Raw genomic sequence first — 6,765 nt, 5'->3', positions numbered from 1 at the left:
AACTATGCTCTGGAAAACGTCATATCGGCAATCACCACCACCTACCTGATCCATAGTCAGGTCATTCCAGTTCAGCTCACACAAGTAATTTTTCAGTCCCATGAAATTAGCCAAGCGGAAGTCAGGGACAGAGACTTTATTGTCATTATTAGGGTAAATCCATGATATATTAAAACTGAGTGATTTATGATCAATTTCCCCAAGCTTGTCATTAAACTAAAGATTATTAATAAGCGTTTTCCTGCTGGCAAGAACCAAGTCAAGCAGATCATTTTCTCTAGTTGGTTCTGTCACAAACTGTTTTAAAAAACAATCCTGAATCGTATCATGAAAGTCACTTGACTTTAAATTTCCTGTCAAATTGCTCCAGTTAATCTGTCTGTAGCTGAAATCTCCCATTAGCACAACATTTTCGTATGTAGATGCCTTACGAATTTCGTCCCATAGAAGTTTACTGCACTCCCTATCAAGATTTGGGGCCCTGTAAATCACACCCAAAATTAGTTTTTCTCGGCCCTCGAGAAGCTGTAATCAGATTCAGTGGCTGACACCTCTTATTTTACATCTTGTCTAACACAATTTAAATTGTCTCTGACCTACATCACTACTCCACCACTCTTCCTGTTGACCCTATCAATGTGGAATAATTTATAGCCTTGTATGTGACATTCAGAATGCATTTTTGTATCTTTCAGATAGAGCCAAGTCTCTGTTATAGCAATAATATCTATGTTTCCTGCACTTGCAATTAATCTTAGCTCGTCTATTTTATTTCTTACATTCCTGCTATTACTATAGTAGACCTTAAGGGAGCTAGTCCCTTGCTGCCCTCTGCTGTCTCCCTTTGTTTGCTGACCTGATCTATTGTCTTTATTTATAACTTCATGATGAATGTCTTTTAAACATTTACTGTTTTCAACCCTAGTGTTGCAACCTGCCTGTTTCCCCACACACACCCAGACCTCTATCCTCTATCAGTTTAATTAAAATCATAGGCATTTCAGCAGTGGCCCTCTCGATCGAGTTTGCAAGTGCTACAATCCCTGCCCCAGAGAGATGTACCCCATCCCTTGCATACATATCATGTTTGCCATAAAAGTTGTCCCAGTTGTCAATGAATGGGATTGCAAATTCCTTGCAATACCTGTCTTGCCAGCAATTTCCACCAGTGATGTCAGATATGACAAATCCTTCTACCAACTTTTCCTGTTATTTCTTTCTCACATATTGTATGCTGTTGCACCATGGTCATACTTGTTGAAGGCTTTTACAAAGTCTCTGTATACCACATCTGCATTTTTTCTTCAAGGGCATCCAGGACCCTGTCAGTGGTCCAGTAGTTGTGATGGGCAGGAGCGACCTGCTCTAAGCCCATGTTGCCCTGGGTTGTGTAACTGATGGGTATCTAGATGTGTGTAGATCTTGCTTAAAACCCTTTCAAAGATTTTTATGATATGGGATGTTAGCACTATCGGTCTACAGTTCTTAGCTATTGCTTTACTGCCCCCTTTGTGGAGTGGGGCTATATCTGTTGTTTTTAGCAGCTGTGGGATGGCCCCTGTGTCCATGCTCCTTCACAGAATGCTTAAAGCACATGACAGGGGCTTCTTGCAGTTCTTGATGAACACGGCATTCCAGAAGTCTGGGACTGGAGCGGAGTGCATGGGCACATCATTTATCGCATTTTCTTAGTCATGTGGTGTTAGGATAATATCAGATTAGTTTGAATCTACCAAATTCTGAGTTTCGGTCATAAAAAATTCATACTGGGACTTGAGTAACTCACTCATTTCCTTGTTGCTATCTGTGTAAGACCCGTCTGGATGTTGTTCTCAAGTTTGATTTGGCATAAGAAAAAAAATATTTTGGGCTTCTTTCAATTTTATTTATGACTTTTAGTTCATCCCACATTTCTTGTCTCCTGTAAGATTCCTTTAGCTTAAGTCTAACATTTGCTATTTTTATGACCAGTGTCTCTTGTGTATTACAGATATATTGGCCTCTTTTAGCCGCTCTGTGATTCTTCACCTTTGCCTGTATAGGGAGCATCTCTCTCTTTCTAGTTTACATATTCTCTTCCTTTTCCTTAAAAGAATATGCCTTCAGCATATCTCGAGTGCCACAGAGTTAAGTTTTTCCAGACTTAGGTTAGGATCCATGTTGTTTAGGATGTCTTCCCGGCTTATTTCATAAAAGACATTGTTGACTTGGTCCCACCTTATGTTTTTTGTTATTTAAGTTAAATTTGCTATAAATAAAGAGAAATCAATCGGAAAAATGAAAAAAAAGTATGCATCATTGATTTAAAGAAACAATAACTCAGTTTAAACTAACCTATATTATTCATAGCAGGATATAGCTAGAAAAATTATGCTAGTTAAAGTTAGGTTAGGTTTATAAGTTAAGTATGATTCAACAATAAATATCTACAGTAGACCGTCGTTTAAGTTGTGATCCTCCAATATAGGTTGGTAGACAGCAACCACCCAGGGAGGTACTATCGTCCTGCCAATTGACTGTGAAACAGAAACCTGTAACTGTTTTAGATGATGGTAGGATTGCTGGTATCTTTTTTCTGTCTCATAAACACGCTGGATAACAGGTATATCTTGCTACGTCTACTTTCTCTTAGGTGACACGACACAGGCATGCAAATGCATATATATATATATATATATATATATATATATATATATATATATATATATATATACATACACACATCTAGGATTTTTTCTCCTTTTTCTTAATAGCACTTGTTCTTGTTTTTTTTTCTCTATTGTCCATGGGGAAGTGGAAAAGAATCTTTCTTCTGTAAGCCATGCGTGTCGTATAAAGCGACTAAGATGCCAGGAGCAATGGGCTAGTAACCCATTTACTAAAAATCAGAAGAAAAACTTGATAAAACTGTGATGCTTGAATGTGCATGGATGTAGTGTAGATGATAAGAAAGAGATGATTGCTGATGTTATGAATGAAAAGAAGTTGGATGTCCTGGCTCTAAGCGACACAAAGCTGAAGGGGGTAGGCGAGTTTCGGTTGGGAGAAATAAATGGGAATAAGTCAGGAGTATCTGAGAGAGTTAGAGCTAAGGAAAGGGTAGCAATAATGTTGAAGGACCAGTTATGGAAGGAGAAGAGGGAATATAAATGTGTAAATTCAAGGATTATGTGGATTAAAATAAGGGTCGGATGTGAAAAGTGGGTCATAATAAGCGTATATGCACCTGGAGAAGAGAGGAGTGTAGAGGAGAGAGATTTTGGGAGATGTTAAGCGAATGTATAGGAACCTTTGAACGAAGTGAGAGTAATTGTGGTAGGGGATCTAAATGCTAAAGTAGGAGAAACATTTACAGAGGGTGTGGTAGGTAAGTTTGGGGTGCCAGGTGTAAATGATAATGGGAGCCCTTTGACTGAACTTTGTATAGAAAGGGGGTTTGGTAATAAGTAATACATATTTTAAGAAAAAGAGGATAAATAAGTATAAAAGATATGATGTAGGGCGTAATGACAGTAGTTTGTTGGACTATGTATTGGCAAATAAGAGACTGTTGTGTAGACTTCAGGATGTACATGTTTATAGAGGCGCCACAGATACATCAGATCACTTTCTAGTTGTAGCTACACTGAGAGTAAAAGGTAGATGGGATACAAGGAAAATAGAAGCAGCAAATAAGAGAGAGGTCAGTTAGGGTAAGGCGGCAGTTAGGGTAAGATATAAACAACTATTGGAGGATAGATGGGCTAGTGAGAGTATAGGCACTGGGGTCGAAGATGTATGGGTAGGTTTAAGAATGTAATGTTAGAGTGTTCATCAGAAGTTTGTGGTTACAGGAAAGTGGGTGCTGGAGGGAAGAAAAGCGATTGGTAGAATGATGTTGTAAAGTGAGTAGTAAGGGAGGAAAAGTTAGCATATGAGAGGTTTTTACAAAGTAGAAGTGATGCAAGGAGGGAAGAGTATATGGAGAGAAAAAGAGAGGTTAAGAGAGTGGTGAGGCAATGTAAAAAGAGAGCAAATGAGAGAGTGAGCGAGATATTATCAACAAATTTTGTTGAAAATAAAGTTTTGGAGTGAGATTAATAAGTTGAGGAAGCCTAGGGAACAAATGGATTTGACAGTTAAAAATAGGAGAGTTATTAAATGGAGAGTTAGAGGTATCAGGAAGATAGAGGGAATACTTTGAGGAATTGTTAAATGTTGATGAAGATAGGGAAGCTGTGATTTCGTGTATGGGGCAAGGAGGAATAACGTCTTTTAGGAGTGAGGAAGAATCAGTTGTGAGTGTGGGGGAAGTTCGTGAGGCAGTGGGTAGAATGAAAGGAGGTAAGGCAGCTAGGATTGATGAGATAAAGAGGGAAATGTTAAAAGCTGGTTGGGATATAGTTTTGGAGTGGTTGGTGCTATTATTTAATAAATGTATGGAAAAGGGTAAGGTACCTAGGGATTGGCAGAGAGCATGCATAGTTCCTTTGTATAAAGGCAAAGGGGATGAAAGAGTGCAAAATTTATAGGGGAATAAGTCTCTTGAGCGTACCTGGTAGTGTATGGTAGTTATTGTTGAAAGAATTAAGACTAAGACAGAGAGTAGGATGGCAGATGAACAAGGAGGCTTTAGGAAAGGTAGGGGGTGTGTACAGTGTTTACAGTGAAACATAGGTGAACAGTATTTAGATAAGGGTAAAGAGGTTTTTGTGGCATTTATGGATTTGGAAAAGGCATACGACAGGGTGGATAGGGAGGCAATGTGACAGATGTTGCAAGTATATGGTATTGGAGGTAGGTTACTGAAAGCAGTGAAGAGTTTTTACGAGGATAGTCAGGCTCAGGTTAGAGTATGTAGGAGAGAGGGAGATTATTTCCCAGTAAAAGTAGGCCTTACACAAGGATGTTTGATGTCACCATGGTTGTTCAATATATATGTCGATGGGGCTGAAACAGAAGTGAATGCTAGTGTCTTGGCAAGAGGTGTGGAGTTAAAAGATAAAGAATCAAACACAAAATGGGAGTTGTAACAGTTGCTCTTTGCTGATGACACTGTGCTTTTGGGAGATTCTGAAGAGAAGTTGCAGAGGTTGGTGGATGAATTTGGTAGGGTATGTAAAAGAAGAAAATTAAAAGTGAATATACGAAAGAGTAAGGTTATGAGGATAACAGACTAGGTGACGAAAGATTGGATATCAGATTGGAGGGAGAGAGTATGGAGGAGGTGATTATATTCAGATATTTAGGAGTGGACGTGTCTCAGCAGATGGGTCTATGAAGGATGAAGTGAATCACAAAACTGATGAGGAGAAAAGGGTGAGTGGTGCACTTCGGAGTCTGTGGTGACAAAGAACTTTGTCCGTGGATGCAAAGAGGGGAATGTATGAGAGTATAGTTGTACCAACACTCTTGTATGGGTGTGAAGCATGGGTGATCAATGTTGCAACGAGGAGACGGCTGGAGGCAGTGTAGATGGCATGTCTGATTTCAATGTGTTGTGTGAATGTATTGCAGAGAATTCGTAGTTTGGAAATTAGGAGGTGTGGGATTACCAAAACTATTATCCAGAGAGCTGAGGAGGGGTTGTTGAGGTGGTTTGGACATGTAGAGAGAATGGAACAAAACAGAATGACTTCGATAGTCTGTAAATCTAGTGGAGGGAAGGCGGGGTAGAGGTCGGCCTAGGAATGGTTGGAGGGAGGGGCTTGGCCTTCCAGCGTGCATGCATGAGCGTATTTAATAGGAGTGAATAGAGACAAATGGGTTTTTAATACTTGACGTGCTGTTGGAGTGTGAGCAATGTAACATTTATGAAGGGATTCAAGGAAACTGGCAGGTCGGACTTCAATCCTGGAAAAGGGAAGTACAGTGTCTACACTCTGAAGGAGGGGTGTTAATGTTGCAGTTTTATAACTGTAGTGTAAAGCACCCCTCTGGCAAGACAGTGATTGAGTAAGTGATGAAAGTTTTTTTTTTCAGGCCACCCTGCCTTGGTGGGACTCAGCCGATGTGTTAATAAAAACTAAATAAATTTTTTTGATGAGCTCTTTGTGAAATTCAGCCAGCATGATGAAACTTGGGGGAAAAAAATCTGGAGCACAGTGAGATGGACCATGAAAGTTTCCTCCTCCGTCTAGTGGGTTCGTGGGAAGCCATTGCCTTTGTGAGGCCTAGCTTCCTCCCCAGCCTCCCTCGTTCCATCTCTCACGTCTCAGTGAGGGAGGCCTAACTTACCCTCCAGCCTCTATCGTTCCATCTCTCACGTCTCAGTGGTCCATTATTATTATAATCAAAAGAAGCACTAAACCTGCCAGGGTCATACAGAGCACAGTGGACTATACGTACATGTCCCATACGATTCTTAGAACTGTTTCTGAATTAATATTTCATCTCGTCATTACGGTATCTTGCACTTGTATAGTAACAATGTCACCCAAAGACATGTGAGTTACGCCGGAAGTGGGAAGAAAAAGTTTAAGTGTTGAACTCTTGATGTTATGATGAAAATTGTGATATTAGATTAGCTTAAAAGTGGTGGACGAGTGGTGGAGACAGAGCAGGAATTTACTTTATGAAGCATTAGTTTGCCCAATTAAAAAGGAAAAGAATGACAGATCATAACAGGTAAATAAAACAGAAAACTTATTGACTAAGTGAACTGAACCAAAAATAAAGGTTCACTACTTAATTTCATGTTAATTAGGGGAAAAAATTAGAATTCTATAAAACAGTGAGGTGAGGAAGAAAACCCTGAACAAGACTTTGTGAGTTGTGATGATAGTG

The sequence above is a fragment of the Cherax quadricarinatus genome, chromosome 20 (genome assembly GCF_038502225.1).
Source record: "Cherax quadricarinatus isolate ZL_2023a chromosome 20, ASM3850222v1, whole genome shotgun sequence".
NCBI lineage: Eukaryota > Metazoa > Arthropoda > Malacostraca > Decapoda > Parastacidae > Cherax > Cherax quadricarinatus.
This window is presented reverse-complemented; position numbering follows the sequence as displayed.